The sequence below is a fragment of the Pseudophryne corroboree genome, chromosome 5 (assembly GCF_028390025.1).
Source record: "Pseudophryne corroboree isolate aPseCor3 chromosome 5, aPseCor3.hap2, whole genome shotgun sequence".
Classification (NCBI taxonomy): domain Eukaryota; kingdom Metazoa; phylum Chordata; class Amphibia; order Anura; family Myobatrachidae; genus Pseudophryne; species Pseudophryne corroboree.
This window is the reverse complement of record NC_086448.1, coordinates 578,249,183-578,271,317: the sequence shown is the minus strand read 5'-3', so window position 1 is coordinate 578,271,317 and position 22,135 is coordinate 578,249,183. Positions and strand designations below refer to the sequence as shown.

Genomic DNA, 22,135 nt, shown 5'->3' with positions numbered 1-22,135 from the left:
TAATAATTATACGTCCAAATCACTGTAATTATACTGCAAAATCACTGTAATTATATGTCCAAATCACTGTAATTAATTGGCAAGATCACTGTAATTAATAATTATACGTCCAAATCACTGTAATTAATTGGCAAAATCACTGGAATTATACATCCAAATCACTGGAATTAATTGGCAAAATCACTGTAGTTATTAATTTTATGTCCAAATCACTGGAATTAAATGACAAAATCTCGGTATCGCCTGCCTAGTGAAGTGGAATCTAGATGGGATTTCGTTCCGGGGACACAATACCTACTTCAATTGTCTAAATCCCACTGCACTAATGGCGGATACCGGACGCACATCTATCACCAACATAAGTGTCAAGGCTTCAGTTATAAGGGCTTCCATCATCGTGTGAAGCTGAACCACTAGTCATGAACATAGGCCAGGGCCTCAGCCGTTCCTTGCCACTCCTTGTCGTAAATGGCATATTGGCAAGTTTACGTTTCTCCCCAAACCATTTACATTTCTTTTTTTGAGTTTTTTTTACTGAACTTTGGCTTTTTGGATTTTACATGCCCTCTTCTATCACATTGGGCATCGGCCTTGGCAGACGACGATGGCATTTCATCGTCTATGTCATGGCTAGTGGCAGCAGCTTCAGCACTAGGAGGAAGTGGTTCTTGATCTTTCCCTATTTTATCCTCCAAATTTTTGTTCTCCATTATTTTTCTGGAGTTATATAACACAATATGCGGCACAGGAATGACTGATGGCTGATGCACAGGACACTACCACTCATCTGATGCAGGACAACACAGCAACACTGTGAGGGACTTGTTGTTATTATTATTATACGTCAGCAGTGGACATATAGCAGCAGCGTATACCACTGTGACTGCCTGGTCACTGGAATGACTGATGGCCAGGACACTACCACTGGTCTGATGCAGCACAACACAGCAACACTGTGAGGGACTTGTTGTTGTTGTTATTATTATACGTCAGCAGTGGACATATAGCAGCAGCGTATACCACTGTGACTGCCTGGTCACTAGAATGACTGATGTCCAAGACACTACCACTGGTCTAATACAGGACAACACAGCACCACTGAAAGGGACTTATACAGCTATATTGGATATATGGCAGCAGAGGACACCACCACTGTGACTGGTCACTGGACTGATGCTGCACAAGACACTACCCCTGGTCTAATGCAGGACAACACAGCACCACTAAAAGGGACTTATACAGCTACACTGGCTATATGGCAGCAGAGGAAAACTCCACTGTGACTGGTCACTGGACTGATGCTGCACAAGACACTACCCCTGGTCTGATGAAAGACAACACAGCAAAAATGCAAGGGACTTATACAGCAGCCAGCAGCACTGGGGACATATAGCAGCAGAGGACACCAACACTGTGACTGGCTGGACTGATGCAGCACAATACATTGACTACACAGGACTGGACTGAGCAGCACAACACAGCACAAGACTCACCACCCCACATTCCCTCCCCCACACAGACACTGAGGACGGAGACACATCCTCTCACTACACTCTCCGAGACTGGAGTGAAAATGGTCACGACGCGCGGCTCCTTATATGGAATCCAAATCCTGCGAGAATCCGACAGCGGGATGATGACATTTTGCCTCGTTCGGGTTTCCAAGTCAGGCGGGAAAACCCAAGCCGGACTCGGAACCGCGTTCAGAGCGTGAAGTTCGGTACGGTTCGGTTCTCTGAGACCTGAACCCGCTCACCTCTACTTTTAAGGGGCCCTTTTATTTTAAAATACTACTTCACAGATCTGTATTTTAAGTAGTACGCTACAAAATATTCACTGATATAGCTGTGTCAAAATTGTTTAATGCATTGGTTGCAGGCCTTAATATGTCTCAATTGGAATTTAATTAAGGTTATGTGACAATACACTTTGCTTACATATGCCTGCAGAACCATGTAAATGTGTGTGTGTTTTGTCCACACTTATCAACCTCCTCTGTGTCTGCCCTTTCTGTACACCCAGTAGCGGATCTTGCTATGGGCACGCAGGATTTTTGCCCGGGGCACCGCCTTCCGGAGTGCGCCGCCGCCGTGGCAAGATCCGCTACTGGTGGTGCCCCCTGGTGCTGTGCGGTGCTGACTGTGCAGTGCACATTGCATTGTGGGAGTGGCACATAGACACGATTGACCTCTAGTGTCTATGCGGTGCTTTGGGAGAGACGTCATGACGTCACTCCCATGGATCAGAGGAGCGGCGGCGGCCGGACACCCAGGGCAGCAGCGGTCGGGAATCAGGAGCGGGGATGGTGAGTATAAATTTATTTTTTTGTAAGCGGCACAAACTAGGGGGCACAACTCTACTGGGGGCAATACTACTGGGGGCACAAACTAGGGAGCACAACTCTACTGGGGGCAATACTACTAGGGGCACAAACTAGGGGGCACAACAACTCTACTGGGGCATTACTACTGGGGGCATAACTGACCACACCCCTTCATGAAGCCACGTCCCTATTTTTTTCGCCCAGGGTGCCACAAGGGCTAGATCCGGCCCTGTGTAAAGCCATATGCCATGGTGCAGCAGCTGAGGAAAAATAAATGAAAACATTTAGGGATGTTTAAAAGGTATTAGTATCCAAAAGCATTAATGAAGATACACTCTACAGTGTACAGTACTCCTTACATAGGGCTTTATTCAGGTTTGTTTGCAAACCAAAAAAGCACACTAATGGGTAAAACCATGTTGCACTGCTGATGGAACAGATATTCTAAGCTCTGAAGCTGTGTTAGGCTGTGAAATATGTTAGTGTAAAGTGTGCTGACATTTTTAACATAAATTACAGAGATATAATATACCGGAGATCCTTCAGCTGATGTGACATCTACGATCAATTTCTTTGACATGAGGGGGGATGCCCAGCTCAGGGCAAGTCCGATCCGCATGACGGATCCAGCCCCCGACTGGCGGTGATGCTTTCGCATGTTTAGAGTAGCCCTCTGCCTGCACAGCCTAGCTGCAAAGGCAGACGGCTACCCGCCATATTACCCTGCCCCACAAACGGTCCAGACATGCCTGCGTTGTCCGGACCGCACCCCTAAAATGGAGCATCGGCGCCCACAAAACGTGACATTGACGCCCCATTCCCGCCCCTCCAGGAATTAAATTGCATTCTGAAGAGAACACAATTTCGGACCTTGCACAAACACGTACAGGCATACGCGCATGTGCAGATGTGCAGCAATTACTTCATAGCGATTTTTGCACATCTGAATCGGCTCTTATGTTCACACTTTGTTATTTACTTTTTGCTTTGGGTGGAGATTTCTGAGGGTGGGGGCTTCCAATTAAGCATCTACTCAGGTCTGTATGTTCTATTTAATCAGGATAGTCTAGGCTGTGAAGTGTGTTAGTGTAAAGTGCAAATCAATTTTTTATATGAAGTACGGAGATATACCGGAGATAAAAAAGAGAAAAACAGTAGGACAACACACTTATTTGTATGCCTCCACCAAACAGACTGCTATCAACAAACAACAATGAGTTAACTAATTCACCACCTCTAACACCTGCTGAATGCACAACTTGAACACCGCTTTTAGAACTCCCTTTTAATCTCAGTGATCACAACCATTGCTTTCTATTCTTCAAAATATCACTATACTCTTTATCAATTTCAGTTTGCTGTTATTCCCCACAAGTCCTGTCTACACTGCTTTTGCTTTTAGTACATTTGTTTTTAACATTTGCTTTCTTTTTTGTTAGTATTTTCACCCACTCCATTCTCACAATCTTCCTCTGATCGCCACTATGTACTGTATCGGAGCTATGGCTCCTAGACCCTGTCCCATGTCAATCCACTTAGCCAGCTCTCACCCCACCCACCGTTCCCGACCACCAGACCCGCACCCACAACCCAGCCATCCTGATCCACATCTCCCCTGTCCCTTCCATCCCCTTCTCCTATGCAGTCTGGAATGCCAGATCAATCTGAAACAAGCTGTTCACGATCCATGACCTCTTCATCTCCCACTCTCTTAACTTTCTCACCATCACCTATTCCTGGCTCTCCTCCTCTGACCCCACCTCCTCTGCTGGCCTCTACTATGGGGGCTTCTCCTTGACCCACTCTGTCAGACTAGACAACAGCCAAGGAGATGGAGTGGGAATGCTCCTCTCCCCAATCTGCACCTTTCGTATCATCCCACCTGAACCCTCCCTCATTATCTACACCTTTGAGATCCACTCTATTCACCTCTTCTACCCCATCCAACTCCATGTGGTGGTCATCTACCGACCGCCCGGCTGCTCCTCCCCATTCCTCTACAACTTTTCTGCCTGGCTTCCCCACTTCTTATCCTCTGACTTTGCCTCTATTATCCTCGAGGACTTTAACATCCCTATTGACATCACTAAGCCAGCTTCCACTAATCTTCTTGCCCTCTCTTCTTCCTTCCACCAACTCACAGTCTCGGCCACTCCCTTGACCTTGTCTTCACCCAGCAGTGTGATCTAACTGACATCTCCAACTCTCCCTTCCGCCTCTCTGATCATCATCTACTCTCCTTTATCCTCTCATCTCCTCCTATCCTCCCCACATCCAGATCCACCACCACCAGGTGCAATCCCGGGTCTGGACTAATAACACAAATGGATTGTCAAAAATTGATAAAATTTAATCTAAAATTGGTAAAATACATACAATAAAAAACAATGATGCTAATAGTCACCCTAGGATGTTTTTTGACTTGTGCCTGTTCCTATAATGTCCCAGACATAAATATGTGCAAGTTCCACTGGTAATTGATGTGACTGACAGCGCAGTCTGGGGAGAGGTAGACAATACACTGGCACCGTTGGAGGAATAGTAGTCCCACAATAAAAGCTGTATTGACTGTAGGGTCCTCACCAAAGCTATGGTGGCTTTTAGGTGTAGTCCAATCCCTTGTAAGAATTCAGTGGAATTAGAAAGAGTCCAGTTGGTTCAGGCAAAGATGAAGTCCATCCAATGAAGTGGGTTGACCAGAGAGCACACCTGACACGTTTTGCAGCCCAAACCTGTTACTTTTTCAAAGGTGCCTCATAAAGTGAGCTGGCAGTATATTTATACCTAACCTAATTGGTCAATCAGGGTCACATGATTAGGACAATCCATCTATTAAAAACTTCATTATAACAAAAAAAAACATTTTGGTGTATTAGTAACTTATTGGTATATAGACTCAGAGGCATAGGTCATAACATAGGTCATCTGATTTCTTTGATGATACAAATACTTATTTAAATTTCATATTAAACAATTCCCGCATTTTGGGACCTGGAATGCAAATGGGTTCACGTGATTCACAATCCGTGGCCCACAATTTGCACTCCATTCTGTTGCCCCCATCTCCTCTGTCCCCATCGACCATTCTAAACCCCAACCTTGCATTACAAACTGGCCTGATTCCTGCACAAATGCTCATGCACTGCTGAGCATCTCTGGAGAAAATCTTGCTCTTTGCATGACTTCCCACATTTTAGGTGTATTTTCTCTTCCCACAGCTCTGCCTTCTCCCTTGCCAAGCAATCCTTTTTCCAATATCATCTCTTCTTAGTCATCCAGCCCCCACCACCTCTTTGATACTTTCAACACTCTCCTTCACCCCCCTCCTCCCCTCCCATTCTCCCTCACTGCCGCTGACTTTGACTTCTCCAAAATTGAAGCAATCCATCAAGAAAGCTCCTCCCATCTCCTGACATCAGCCCTGCTGCCCCCACCATCCTTTACCTCCAGCCATCCCACCTTGTGTTTCTTCCACCCCACCACAGACAAAGAAGTCCACTCCCTCATCTTATCCTCTCCCCCCTCCACCTGCCCCCTCCACTCTCTCTCCCCTACATCCTGCTACCACCATGCTCATTTCTTCAACATATCACTCTCTACTGGCATTTTCCCATAGCCATTCAAACATGCTCTTATCTGACGTATTCTTAAAAAAAAAACAACCTTGACCCTTCCTCACCAGCTAGCTACCACCCCATCTCTCTTCTCCCTTTCAACTCCAAATATTTTGAACATCTGTTATACAGCTGGATCACCAGCAATCTCCTTCCTTGATCCTCTTCAATCTGGCTTTCGCCCCCTCCACTCCAGTGAAACTGCCCTTGTCAAAGTCACCAATGACCTGCATTTGGCAAAATCCAGGGGTAACTTATCTCTGCTCATCCTCCTGGACCTCTCTGCTGCCTTTGACACTGTGAATCATCCTCTCTTTCTCCACACCCTCCAGACCATTGGCCTCTCCAGCACTGTCCTTGCCTGGTTCACAACTTACCTCACTAACGGCTCCTTCTCGGGATCTGCCTCTGACTCCAACTCAACCCCTTCCATCCTCCCTGTTGTTGTCCCACAGGGCTCTGTCCTTGGCCCTCTCCCTGTACACCTCTTCCCTAGGTGCACTCATAAGCTCCTTCGGCTTTCAATACCACATCTATGCCGACGATATGCAACTATACCTCTCCTCTCCTGACCTCTCCCCCTTGGTACTCTCTTGGGTAGCCAGCTGCCTCTTGACCATCTCCTCCTGGATGTCTGATCACTTCCTGAAGCTCAACATGAACAAAACCAAACTCATCATCTTTCCCCCATCCAGAGTCTCCACCCCCCTAATATCTCTATCACTGTTGACAATGCCATCATCTTCCCTGTTCCCCAACTCTGCTGCTTGGGTGTCACTGCTCCCTGGGGTGGTGACTCCTCTCTCTCCTTTGCCCCCCACATCCAATCTCTGGCTCAATCCTGGAGGTTCTACCTACACAACATTACTTGGATCAGGCCGTTCCTTTCATAGAGTGCAACTAAACTTTTTATCCACTCACTGGTCATCTCACTGCTTGACTACTGCAACATTCTCCTCACTGACATCCCATGCTCTCATCTCCAATCTGTTTTCAACTCAGCATCTATACTTATCTTCATCTCCTGCTGCTCCACATCTGACACTCCCCTTTCAACAAAATCTGCACTAGTTCCCATTCCCCTACAGAATCCCCTTCAAACTCCTCACCCTCACGTACAAGGCCCTCTCTAACTCCACTGCTACATTTACAACCTCATCTCCCTAAATACTCCCTCCCGCCCACTACAGTCGGCCAATGACTGTCGCCTCTCCTATACCCTGGTCACTGCATTCCATGAGCAAATCTAAGCTTTTACCTGCACTGCCCCCTTCACTGGAATGAGTTCCCTCACTCTATTAGACTCTCCCCAACCTTGCTAACAAACCTAAATAAACTTTCCGCATAATGTGCTAATGGCTTTGGAAACACAAATACTGATTGTTGGGTTGTAGTCCTCACATAGCACACATTGCCAAATGACCCGTACTTACTCTGCTCAGGATGTTACACAGTCGTACATTAGTAAATGTAACATTTACAGGATTTACATACACAAACTTTTAACCTTTTCAGAGATAGTGCCACATAATTTTGAAAAGCAAACATTTATAAGTACTGTACTTTTAAATGCATTTTTTCTCACCTTTTCAAACAATACTTTAAATAACATGGTCCACTTTTTAAATAACAAAACTATGTTTATAGGATAAAAAGAAAAAAATATGTTTGAAAAATAATAAAAAATTATATTCCACATATCATTTTGTCTATATAAAGGTTAAAAAATTAACAATTAACACTCATTTAGGTTGTTACAGTTAGGGGGAATTTTTTTGTGTTTACTTACCAGGACGAGGTGGGATACACTTCTGGAGGCATTGTCTGTTTCAATTCCTCCCTGAATGATGTGTAGTGGACCGGTGCTGCATGTACTCTTCCTGTCCTGTGTCCCTTGTGGCGCTCCTCTGCCATCTTGCCTTTCAGGGCCCTCTTGATTTTCCTAAATCTCTTCTTGACATTATAAAAGTTCTAGAGGTAGGAGCTCACCATGCATCCTGGACTGACCTCCACATGGCCTTCTTCTGGGACACACAGGTCTTGTGCACCTGAGTACCCTGCAGGCATGGGAATACCTGCACCGTGACATGGATCAGGGCGCAGTTCTCGTATGAGAATCTGGCATTGTGCCCTATCCTCTTTTTGCCAGGTACAGGTGCAATAGTCTTCTCTTCCTCCTCATCAATTTCCTCTACAGCACTGTCCTGCACCTCCTGCTCCTCACTCTCTTCCTGCTCTGTGTAAGACTCATGCTGCTGCTAGGACATGACTCCTCCTCTATCCTCCTTTACCAACTCTCCTGCCTGGATGTCATGTCTGCTTCAACTTTCCAAAAAAACACCCTAAAATTTCCAAAACAAGCTCTCTCCCCCCCCTCTCTCTCTCTTTCTCTCTATCTCTCTATTTCTCTGAAACCACCTCCTCCGCTCAAAAATGCCTACTATCTATCAAAGGACAAAATGGGGGAACCAGGGTTTTATATAGTATGTGTAATGCTTAAATCAGGGGACTTTTGTATGTCAGTGAGTGACTTTCTTTCTCACTGTGCAACTCACATAATGAAACTTGCATTTTGGTTGGTATAAAAACGTGTATGCTTCATGGACTTGTATGAAATCTCATGGGAAGTCACATGTGAGTTTCGTTTGGTACTAAAAACTCAGACTCTATTACATTGCCCAAGTTGCGGGATAAACTCACACATTATAAGTCCGAGTTTGTGCAAGTATATCCCACATGGTAAACTCGGACCCTATTACATTTGTCTTTATAGTATTGTGAGCACCAAACCTCAGTAACCTATGATTGTTTTTATATTGTTCTCTTTTTATGTGTATGTGATCACAAACATCACGTTTTCCAGGATTATGTGGTGGCTTATTGTCTTGAGTCTTAGAACTAGCAATCCGAGGGACCCGAACGGCCACCCCCTGCCTCATGGCTACTCTCTGTGGCTGGGTACACACCCCCACAACAGAGATATTGGTGCCAAAAATGACATTTCAACACAAAGGGACACTGTTTGTTATTGATAACGAAGCACTGCCTTTTTACCACTGTGGCTGACATGCCCTTTCCCGATGGATGAGCCCCACAGGATACACTCCCAAATGCTGAGGTTGGGTGGCTGTCAACCAAACCTCAATGTCTTTCAATCCGAATTTCATTAGCCATGATAAAATTGTTCATCATGCAAGTACCAAACGTTGCCCTTAGCTGATTGAGACAGACTATGTATTAAGTGCAAATATCACACTAATGTATATTCTTGTGTTCATCAGGACACAGCTGCAAGTAACACACCATGTACACATAAAATCCACTAAGCCAACTCGTTTAGGACTCATATGCATCCTCATCCTGTCCATTCACTTTCATTGTTAAGGCATAGACATCCACATAGTGGCCCACAAGAATACGCTCACAAATCCGTAAGCAAAGACCCAGAAGTACAGCCATATTAGCACAATGTAGAACTACAGAAAAAAACAATTCAGGCGCTATAAACTGTTATATTCTATACACAATCAATTGTTTCTCGCTATAATCCGAGCTGCAACCCAGTCAAGCTGCGTCTGTGTTCACACAGCTATTTAATGATGAAGCTGAGGAACTACAGTTCCTCACTTCAAAATGAAAATAGACCAAAGAAAAGAATGACTGTTTGCGCTATAATGTTACAAGGTGCATATACAGTGGGGATTGAAAGTTTTGGCACCCCAGGCAAAAATTCATTTTAATGTGCAAAAAGAAGCCAAGGAAAGATGGAAAAATCTCCAAAAGGCATCAAATTACAGATTAGACATTCTTATAACATGCCAAAATAAGTTTGATTTTATTTCCATCATTTACACTTTCAAAAGAACAGAAAAAAAAAATGGAGTCTGCAAAAGTTTGGGCACCCTGCAGAGTTAATACCTTGTACTGCCCACTTTGGCAAGTATCACAGCTTGTTAAACGCTTTTTGTAGCCAGCCATGAGTCTTTCAATTCTTGATTGAGGTATCTTTGCCCATTCTTCCTTACAAAAGTCTTCCAGTTCTTTGAGATTCCTGGCCTGTCTGTGACGCACTGCTCTTTTAAGGTCTATCCATAGATTTTCAATTATGTTGAGGTCAGGAGATTGTGAAGGCCATGGCAAAACCTTCAGTTTACGCCTCTTGATGTAATCCATCGTGGATTTTTAGGTGTGTTTAGGATCATTATCCATTTGTAGAAGCCAGCCTCTCTTTAACTTCAGCTTTTTCACAGATGGCATCAAGTTAGCGTCCAAAATTTGCTGGAATCTTATTAAATCCATTTTTCCTTCTACTCGTGAAATGTTCCCTGTGCCACTGGCTGCAATACAACCCCAAAGCATGATTGATCCACCCCCATGCTTAACAGTTGGACAGAGGGTCTTTTCATTAAATTCTGTACCCTTCCTTCTCCAAACGTACCTTTGCTCATTGCGGCCAAAAAGTTCTATTTTAACCTCATCGGTCCACAGAACTTTATTCCAAAATGCATCAGGCTTGTCTATATGTTCATTTGCAAACTTCAAACGCTGATTTTTGTGGTGAGGACGTAGAAGAGGTTTTCTTCTGATGACTCTTCCATGAAGACCATATTTGTACAAGTATCTCTTTATAGTGGAATAGTGTACCACAACTCCAGTGTCTGCCAGATCTTCCTGGAGGGATCGTGCAGTCAAACGTGGATTTTGACTTGCTTTTCTCCCAATCCTGCGAGCTGTTCTGTCTGATATTTTTCTTGGTCTTCCAGATCTTGCTTTAACTTCCACTGTTCCTGATGACTGCCATTTCTTAATTACATTCTGAACAGAGGATATGGGCATCTGATAATGCTTTGCTATCTTCTTATAGCCTTCTCCTGCTTTGTGAGCGTCAACTATTCTCAGTTTCAGTGTTCTACACAACTGCTTAGAGGAACCCATGGTGCTGATTGTTGGAGCAAGGTCAGATGAGTCTGGGCTTTTAAAACCTTTGAGATTGACATCACCTGGTCTTTCCAGATGATGATTGAGAACAATCCATGACACTGCCAGGTCTCAGCTGTCCAAATGGGGCAGTACGAGGTATTAACTCTGCAGGGTGCCCAAACTTTTGCAGACGCAATTTTTTGTTTTCTGTTCTTCTGAAAGTGTAAATGATGGAAGTAAAATCAAACTTTTTTGACATGTTATAAGAATGTCTAATCTGTAATTTGATGCCTTTTGGAGATTTTTCCATCTTTCCTTGGCTTCTTTTTGCACATTAAAATGATTTTTTTGCCTGGGGTGCCCAAACTTTCAATCCCCACTGTATGAATGAAAACACTTCTATAATAAACAACCATCTGGTTTTATTTCAATGATATCTATATATGTTTTTTAATTGATATTTTGATATAGATATAATTGAAATAAAATCAGATGGTTGTTTATTATACAAGTGTTTTTATTCATATATGCACCTTATAACATTATAGCGCAAACAGTCATTCTTTTCTTTGGTCTATATTAGCACAATGCACAGCATCCTTTGGTTCCTCCAGGTCAGACAAGCTAAAGCTACTGGATCATTGATTTAGCTGGTGCTTCGCAGCTGCTTTCTGCAAACTTGTCAATCCAGATAAGGACCCCGTAGATGATGAGGATGGAGACTTGCTCCACTTACCCCAGCCAGAGTGCTGTCCTTGCCTCCAGCACTTGCGCAATGCCTCCATGAACCAAAAGACCCCAGATGCCATAAGTCAGCACCCTTAAATGTTGCTGCTGGAAGGAATGGAGGACTACATGCAGACACCCCCCCCCCATCCCACATCAAATGTGGATGCTGACTCACTGGAGGGACTCAGCTGCTCCTTATCCCCAGACATTGAATGCACACCTCCATTCCCAGTGGGAATGCCAGTATCTGGAACCATGATTGCAGCACTTGAAAGAGAAACAGAAGCCAGAGACAACACAGAACCATATCATTGACATTGGAGGGCCCAGTAATACCTGTCACTGCACTCACTGCTGCACTAGGGGTGCCATGATGACTCAGCACTTTTGCAAAAATTTGCATAAACTGCAGGGCATACAGCTGCTGCAGATTCGGTCTCTGAGAAGCAGGTGCTACAGCTGGTACACCCAGACTCACATCATCCATTCAGGCAGCTAACAAAGGAGCAACTGCAGATGCCATAACCACCAAAATGGTAGCCATGGGCAATGTATCAGCTGACATAATTGGCATGGAGACTTCCATAGCCACTGGCAGGAACCACATGCTAGCAACCGACAATGAAGGAAGAGGGGGAGGCACAGTTGGACCCAGAGAAGAATCCAAAGACACCACAACTACCACCTGTGCATACTGTACATCAGAGACATACCTGCCAAGGGCCCATCTGTATTAGCCACAGGCAAGACATGTGACACAGTCTGCTCCCCAGACTGCCTTAAACACATCAGGACATGTAATTTCTCCATAGACATCTGAACCCTCCTAATGGAGGGATGCTGGCAACACTCCTTTGCCTGTTCCTGTGCACAACCCCCTGAGGCAGCATAGTCCCCAGCTCACCTGCAGAGTCCAATTTTCCCAGACAGGACTCAGAGCTGGAGATGCTATCCTCACCAACATCACCACAGAAGAGAGTACCTTAACTCCCTGCTGTGACACATAGCATCCACACTGCTGCTAAACCTGATCGTATATGCCAGGACTTTCTGTGCCTCCTTAGTGACTGCCCACAATGTTATGCAGCTGGCAGCTACCCTCCACCTGAGCCCGATGCCCACCAGACAGGTGAGCCGGACAGGCCTCAGGCTGTACAATGCCACACAGCCAGCAGGTGCCAGATCACCTTGGTTATCCCTAATCCTGCCCCCAGAGTATACTTACCCATTCACATAGCTGCAGTGGGTGCTGTTGAAGGGGACACCAGAAGAAAGAGGAAGAAGAAGAGGAAGGAGAAGAGGAAGAAGTAGAAGAAGAGGAAAAAGAAAAAGAAATAGAAGAAAGCCCGAAAAAACACACACTAACAAAGACACAGTCACCAATTATTACCTATTAGATGCACTGAGCCTGATTTCAAGTTGCACGCAATGCTGATTTCATGGAGTTGAGTGATATTTTGCTACTGCGTATGCACGTAAATCATTAAAAACTTACACACAGAGGAACAGTTGCAATTGAGACACATGGTACAAGAAATGTATTGGAAATGTGCTGGGGGTTACTGAGCAGTGACTGGGAGGTGGTTATACAGATGTGCAGCATACTCTAGTGTGATTGATGTGCACGCACCGAGTCCACTGCACTGCCAGAGAGGAGGGGACCCGCACAGAGCCGTCAATCCGACACTTAGCAAATAAACCCATTTTGTTCAAAGAGTAATTTGGAGTTACACTAGAGTTTTTATTAGCTATATTAACACCAGGTATTGAGGGACTGTGAAGTGACTAATGTTTTCTCATCCAAAGGTAATTTCAATATTGCACTTTTCAACTGCTGATGCTATTGTTTCTAAAGTACAATATTGGAAAAATATTTTTTGGAGTAAATTGTCAATAATTTATAAAAGTAGTTAAAAATCTGAATTAAGATAGGAATGTAATGTATATCTGTGATGGTATGCTGCCCTCTCACAGTGTGTTAGTTTTATAATTTAATTGCCACCCTTTGTAGTGGGATGAGGGTACTGGGGGTGGTTTGAGCACACGTTTGTAGCCATACTTATTAGTGTATCTTAGGCTGCAAAGCCGTTTTGGGTGCAGTGTGTTTTGTTCAAAGTGTTATTAGATATCTGTACCTTAATTCACATTTACACCAGTATTAAGCAGGTGGAAAAGAGTAGGAGAACAATATCTCACACATCTTTACTTCAGAAGGACTACTTTTATCAAACTACTGTGAGTTAGGTGACTCTCCACCTCAAACACCTGCTCTCTGCATATCCTGGACATTCCTTGCTGAATTCCCTGATTGGACACTGCAAGCAGTAATCTCTCCTTTGTACCCTGGAAGTTTCTAAGATGAGTCCACTTCTGTTGTTGCTGGCAGTGTGGCACTGCATGCAAATTTTCATGCATGTGCCCGACACAGTAAGCCCCATGCTGTAGCACCTTTCTCGCTATGTAATCCTATGGGATTGTGAGTGTGAACGTCGCACACACACCTACTGGTGGGCCCCTTTTTCATGGCATACATACCGCAGCATGCTGCATCGCAAGATATAAAAAGACTCATCTGTATCTGCATTTCCACTGCTTTTTACCATGTTTTTACATCTATGCACTTTTAACATTGTTTATTTTAGAATTTTACTCCTGCAATATATTACACTATTGTTTATATATTTACCAGTACTGTCCTTTTAACTTATTTTTTGACAATTTTAATGCACTCATTCTACTGTATATAATACCTTCTCCATTATTACTTCCAGTTATCCAGTTATACTCTCCATATTTCCCTTATACATACCATCTCCCTTTTTTTGCAACTCCCCCTCCTCAGTCAGCAGCTACGTAATCCTTTCTTCTACCACCTGTTCCCACCTCTATCATTCCCTTCCTAGTCTCCTCCACCTTCTTCTTCCCCTGTCTCCATTCCTCTGTTTCCCTTCCAACCCATCTGCTTCCCTCCCCAACATCTCCTGTTCTTCCATTTTTAATCACTTCTCTATCATCGTGGTCCTGCTACTCCACCAATTAGCCCTTCTCCTTCCCTTCTCTCCTACTCACCTCTCATGACCTCCATTCCCATCATACTACACTTCCTCCATGCCAAGCACCTGCAGTTTCCCTACCTTACTCAGGAGATTGCAATATAACTACACCTATTCCCATAACTCTGACCCTCTCTCCTATGACCTCTGGAATGCCAGATCTGTCTTTATAAACTGATGCTCACCCAGAACCTCTTAATTTCCATCTCCCTAAATCTCCTAGCCATCACCGAATCCTGAATATCCCCTTCAGGCAACACTTCTCTCACTGCATTCTCCTCTGGGGCCCACATTCTCTAATACCCCCTGCCCTGGGGGTTGCCATGGTGGTGATGTAGGGCTTCTTCTGTCCTCCTTCTATCCTCCGCCTGGTCGTACCAACTCATACTCTCAGATCCATACCTTTACATTTGAGGTTCATCTCCAAATTCTTTGACAACTTTTCTTCCTAGCTTTCTCACTTCCTCTCTTCAGACCTCCCCTCCTTCATCTTAGGTGACTTCAATATCCCTATCAATGTCCCCTCTGATCCCTGGACCTTTCCTAAATGGAAGGTTCCTGCCGCCGCCTTATGATGGTATGGTGCTATACATATGGAAATACAATGTAAATTGAGTGACGTGCCTTTTTATTGAGACATAGTGCTCATGCCAACCTGCACATAAATAATTTACAATTATTCTCTCTTTAGATTAGTTAGTCAGCTCTCCAATATCATCTCTAGGATGATGACACTTAGATCGACCATTCCCCCTCTCTCCTCACTTGTATGTACAGCTGTCTATCTGCTATTTCCTCCTTGATGTCCCAAACATGTTTAAGACTGAGGGGATTATTTTCTCACCTGGTTGGGCATGATATCCCAGTGCTTATTCATGCGGACAGTCATAATCCGGGCAGCACATACCCAAATTTCAAAATCCTAATGGATTTTGGTAAGTATTCCAGCTCTAACCCTAACCCACACCTTCTGCAGTCTAACCCTAACCATCTCCTTGCACAGCCTAACCCTAACCATCCCCTTGTGCAGCCTAACCCTTCCCTAGTGCCTAACCCTAAACTTAACACTGAACCCAATACTTACCTTTGAGATCTGGCGGGACTTTGAGTGCTGGGATTTTGAACGTCGGCATGCTGAGTGCTGGGATTTTGATTACATCCCCTTCTCACCCTCCAGAATAACCATACCTGCCATAATTTCATTATATATTGACAGCACCGCCATCTCCTCTAGCTGTCTTGCAGTTATTCTTGACTCTTCCCTCTCCCTCAAACCACACATTCAGTACAAATGTAGCCACACTCATCCAGCCTGGAGCTTGTCTGCATGGGCACATTCCCCATGCCTAGGTGCAGGTGCTAATCAGTACGCCAACCTGGGGCTTAGTATGACACCCATGTATTCCTATGGGTGTGTGTACTTAGATGAATATGGTAAACTACAGGCTGGATGAGCATGGCTACATCTGTACCTTTTCAAGTCCTGCCATTTTCATTTAAAAAATATCTCCAGTATCGGACCCTCTCTCAAACTGGAGGCAACTAAGACCCTCATCCACTCACTGGGGATTTCCCAACTGGACTACTGTAACCTCCTCTTAACTGTCCTCCCTGTCTCCCACCTCTCTCCACTCCAATCTGTCCTCAATGCTGCTGTCTGGCTCATCTTCCTTTCCAATAACAGTATATAATATATGCCTCCCCTCTCATACAAGCACTACACTGGCTCCCCTTCACTTTCAGAACACAATTAAACTTTCTCACATTCACTTACAAAAACCCTCACCCAATCCTCTCCTAGTTACATCTGTGACTTTATCCCCCTTTACACCCCGACCTGCCCACTTCACTCCCCAATGAATGCTGCCTACCCTCCCAACTGATTACCTCCTCCTACGCCTGCCTCCAAGATTTTGTCCGAGCTGCTCCTTACCACTGGAATGCTTATCTCCTCTCTACTTCAAACGTGCTCACATGGTTCACTTCTTTCTCAAAGCCTTCTAGTTCCCATACCAACCCTCTGCTACCCTCATGTTTCTTTCCTTCCCACACTGATACCATTATTTCCTCCCCACTGCCTACCACAGCACCAAACACTTGGTTTCTACTTTCCTGTGGCGTATTTGGGTATTATGACTGCTGATTAAACAAATGTTTATAAACCTTGTCCTGCACTGTTCTTGTTTTAGTCATACTTTTTATGTACTTTGTACAGTGCTGCAAACCCCTTGTGGTGCCATGTAAAGGATAATAATAATAATAATAATAATAATAATAATCATCATCATCATCATGTTAATTTAGTAATCTTAGACAGTCAATGATTGACAGAAGGCCCACCAGCAAATCCATTTACTGTGCAAGGATACACTGAATACCTAAATCTGACGAGCTAACATGATAAAAGTACACATTTTATAATATACCTCTAACATTTCAGTGACTTAATACTGTGTTATTTTTGCAACATTTTTTACAGTGCAATTAGAATTTTGCTATATATATATATATATATATATATATATATATATATATAATATCATTTTTATTTATATGTACAATTTCATTACAATATAATAATGATTAATATTCACAAAAATGCTGATGAAGAAAAAACATAAAACTATGAAAAAATATGTGTTTAAATCTTACAGAAATCTGTTTTTTTTTTGTTTCAAAATACATAGCAAACAAGTAACTAAAAATAATCCTATTACTAACATTTTATTTTGTACTGTATACTGTGTGCATGCTTTCATGAAGCCTAATAGTTACTGTTTACTCCACAGACAAGTTTCATAGCATAGAACTTCTATTTATTTATTAATGCCAAGTTCAGCGCATTGTACATTTCAGTTTTTAATTTAACTTGGGGAAATTGCATGCTAATTGTCAGCTCCACCTCTGCTGGGTCATCTTCAGGTCAACAGATTAGACACATCAGCTCAAGAAAGAAGACAGCATGCTTCAACTGCAGGGCAGAATAACCCTGCGATCAATCAGTATGATGGCAGCAGTCGCACAATGACAGTCATCTGTCAGAAAACAGGAGGTGGCGTCTCATTAACACACCACTCACCTGCCCTGAGCTACAACTGTCTTATAATAATACCGATCAGTCACACTCCAAGGTGTTACTTCTCTGTGTTATCAAAGGGAGTACAAACCTTGTGTTTTATACTTCCCCTAGCTCTTCTTCTCATCTTCATCCTTTAATATCTTGTACACCCAACTCTTTCTCTCCCCAAATTTATAACAGTTGACAACATTTAGGTTGCCCTCTTACGACTCACAGGCTATAACAAAAGAGGGAGCTGAGACAACACAGCAGACAAACATTTCAGGCACGCCATTCTGAGGTAATGGACCATGGCAGCAAAATATACCTGTGCAACATTTGATAAAGATGAGCTGACATGCCAGTCCAAATAGGTTCTTTTGTGTGTCTGCATATGTCTATCCATCACTGCTTTCAGCTTAAAACAAGAAGGTAGCAATAACAGCAGCAGCTGGCAGGAACCATAAGGGGAAGTACAGCTCACACAATTAAACTCCGTTTACCCCTGGCCTTTATTTCACTCCTTCCCCCCATCTAATTTATTATGTTTTTCTTTCTCTGCATACAGAAAATATGAAGCTGATTTTTCTTACATTCTTTTGCTATCTAAATCCTTTTAGGGAGAGGCTCACCGGGACAATAAACTAAAATCCCCTGATATTATGCATTGATTCTTATGTGGGGAAAAAAATGTTGTTCTGGGGTTTTTGTCTCTCATGCTAGATTGATTAATGTAAGTCAGATCCATGCCTGCACTTTCATATTATTACATGCGCCAGAACGGTGATTTACTACTGAAACATCTTCCAGTGTTTAATCCACAGAAAACAAAAACAGTTTTATCCAGTCCTATGGCTCCGGCCACACGATTAGCAACAACCTGACTTACCAAAAATAAAACAAAGTTGTGTCCAAAAAGATATTTTATAATTCTCCTTTGAAATTGGTAAAATGTAATTTTATAAAAAAAATGTAAATAAACACCAATGTATATAGATGATGCGCTACATTGAGAAATGTCATAGAAGCATTAATGTACAGTAAGTAAATATTTTTTTCAGTTTAGTCACCTTTGGGTTGGGTTCGGGATACTGGCAGTCGGTATCCCAGCGTCAGCATGCCGACGCCGGAATCCCAGCTGCCAGAATGCCGGCAGAGGGGCAAGTATAACGAAGCCCTTGTGGGCTTGCTGTGCTCACCACGCTGCGGACTAAGGGGGGTGAGCGAAACGAAGCCCTGGTGGGCTTGCTGGATTCGCTACGCTGCTGGCTCGGTGGCTCGCTGTGCTCGCACAGGTTCTATTCCCACTCTATGAGTGTTGTGGACACCCACAAGTGGGAATAGCCCTTGGACCCTGCCGTGTCTCTCCAGCAAGATCATCCCACTCAGCTTCACAACAACCCTGTATCTCCAGCAGCCTCCTGTGTCTCTCCATAGCTTATAGCTGTTCTCTGAATCTATCCAGCAGCCTCAGCTTAGCCTCCTATAATTCTCCATATCCTCAGCATCCCCCATGTCTTTCCAGCAGTTTCAGCTTAGCCTCCTGCATCTCTCATTAGCCTCAGCCCCACCACCCCACCCCCTGCCCCGCCAGGTCCTCTCCAGCAGCCTCAGTTTAGCCTCATGTTTTTCCCATAGTATCAGCTCCTCCCCCACTATATCTCTCCAGAAACCTCAGCTTAGTTTACTGTGCCTCTCCATAGCCCCATCTCCCCTCTTCCCATGTCTTTCCAGGGGTTTCTGCCACCCAAAATTATTATTTGCTATCTCTAGAACTTCAGCTTGATCATCTTTGGAACAGTGGTGGCTCCACTCGCTTCTGTCCTTCAACACCACAGACATCATGATGTTATGCTCACTGCACTGATAAAAAACATGCTTTAATGTTCCTTCAGGAGATGCCAGTGAAGGAGCTTACTGGCCCCTCCTTGACTACCAAAACATGGACTGGCCTTGGTTCTTTGGGTGGTGGGTTGCTGGTGCCCCTCAGAATCTTGGGTCTCAGTACCTACCCTGTCACTAGTTAGATCGCCCCAGGAAAGTGCCTAGATTGCCTATGACCAGGGCTAGCCCTGTCAGGATTATTTGATTTATAACTTATTTATTGTTATTTGTTATCCTGATGTTTTTGTGGTTTTACTCCGTCTTTTTTTCTGTTCAAGTTACCTTTATTTGTTTGTCTACTGAAAGTTAGTCCATGTTCTTGACAGTTTTATTATTTGGACTGTGACACTAATATGCAAAGCAGAATCCATTCTGATTAGCAATATAATAAGCATAGCAAATTCTGGAGGCAGATCAACAATGTTCTAGTAAGCAATATTCAAAGCAGAGCCCATGCTGGTATCCAGAGATAATATAACTTACTTCTTGTACAAATGAAAATGGATTTTTGTCTTAACTGTAAGACAATCCAAGGTTCCTTTTATCATAACCTCTACAAATGAAGAAACATTTAAAAACTTGGAATAAAATATTAGTATATTGAACTCAGTCCTACAAAATAGTTTGAAGAGAGAAGCTTCCCTGCTGTATGTTATGTTGTCTTTTTGATGTGTCATACTCAGCATTAGCAGGGATGCATTTAGCATCCCAGTTGAAGGGATGCCGCGGTCATGTGACTACAGCCGGAATCCTGACAACAATAGGGAGACCGGTGCAATACCACTAATAGCCGACATCCCGAAAGTAAGTATCAGTTGTACAAGCTAGTATTAGGGCCCAGAGTGGGAGTGTTAGGGTTAGGCACTAAGGGGGGTTAGGCACTAGGAGGTGGTTAGCCATGGCCTCCATCCCCCGAGGGATAGCCCTAGCCATCACCCTCCGAGAGTTAGCCAAAGCTGCCACCCGCGAAGGTCATGGTTTGTGTATGGGACAAGGGAGGGTAAAAATATGTACCTCCTCCTATGTTGGGATCTTCACTGATGGTCATATGACCGCCGGCATCATAACCAGCGGTATTTCATACCAAACCCTATTAGAGTACAGAAAGTATATACTTATGTTAATTTTGAGATTTGCTTATAATGCAATAAGGCAATGTTACCCAAATGGTCCCCTACCACTCTTCTGCTTCTGAATGCAGTAAAGGCTAAACGTCTTCAGACAGAAGGGTTATATTCCCAAACACTAAAAAAGGGATACTGTATCTAAATTTTTTATATAGGCAGCTTACTGAGGTGATTAATTGGCTAATAAAAATCCACATTTGGATTTTGTCTTTGATTTTGACGGTGACTTTATTAGTTATGCACCTTATAGACAAGAGTCAACCTTCCAAGTTGGAGCACACAGCACATTTTTTACTTGTACTGTATTGTAATAATTTAATTATTCCCATCTCCTTCAACAGTGAGTCTACTTCCATAATTAGTAAAAGTTAGCTCTTTGGATGCAGGTCAAGTTCTGAAAAGTTTATATTGTTCATTATGTGGCCAATTATTCGACATATGACTTCAGTGGATTTAAAGCTCAGCTACACTACATAACATACTGTAGTAACATTGTTTATGAGGTTGAAAAAAGTTAATTTGTCTATTGAGTTCAACCTATTAGTGTTCTCCTACTCTGTATTATTTGCATGACTAGTTTTATCTGTTTGATAAAGTCGGCCTTTGTGTTGTATTTCCACATTTTATTATAGCTATAGTATGTGATATATCCTCCATAACCCTGTATAGTCTTATCCATTAGGAATTTATCTAGCCCATTCTTAAAAGTATTGACCGAGTCTGCCATCACTACTCTCTCAGGCAGGGAATTCCAAACTCGTATTGTCCTTAATGTGAAAAAAACTTTTCACCTCTGTGTGCGGAATCTCCTCTCCTCTAACCTAAGTGGGTGTCCATGTGTCTTCTGTGTTGATCTTACCAAAAACAGATCCCCCGCAAGATCTGTGAATTGTCCCCTTAAATATTTATAAATGTTGATCATGTCTCCTCTCAATCTCCTCTTTTCCAGTGTGAACATGTCAAGCCTTGCAAGTCTTTCCTGGTATTCCAGCATCTCCATCGACTTATTTAGTTTGGTCGCCCGTCTCTGAACCTTTTCTAGTTCCAGGATATCCTTTTTGTAGCAAGGTGCCCAAAATTTTGTGCAGTATTCCAGATAGGACCTCACTAGGGCTTTATATAGTGGGAGTATGACACTCTCATCCCTTGCATCAGTACCCCTCTTTATGCATGCTAGTACTTTGTTTGCCTTTTTTGCTGCGATCCTACATTGGGTGCTGATGCTAAGTTTGTTATCTATGTGAACACCAAAGTATTTTTCCAGTACGGAGTCCCCTAACACCACTCCATTTAGTATGTAGGTGTTATTTTTGTTCTTGCTACCAAGATACATTACCTTGCACTTGTTGGTATTGAAACTCATTCTCCATTTTGCTGCTCATGACTCCAGTTTGAATAAATTGTTCTGAAGAGAATCAGCATCTCCC

General features: G+C 43.4%; 1 long non-coding RNA gene across 2 annotated transcripts in view; it reads left to right on the top strand.

The window, feature by feature from the left end:
• Positions 1-22,135, top strand: part of LOC134928067 (uncharacterized) — a 284,893-nt gene that overhangs the window by 90,033 nt on the left and 172,725 nt on the right. For both annotated transcript variants that reach the window (XR_010177818.1, XR_010177819.1), the window contains exon 4: positions 21,658-21,776. This is a non-coding gene — a long non-coding RNA (uncharacterized LOC134928067). The remainder of the gene's footprint in view (positions 1-21,657; positions 21,777-22,135) is intronic.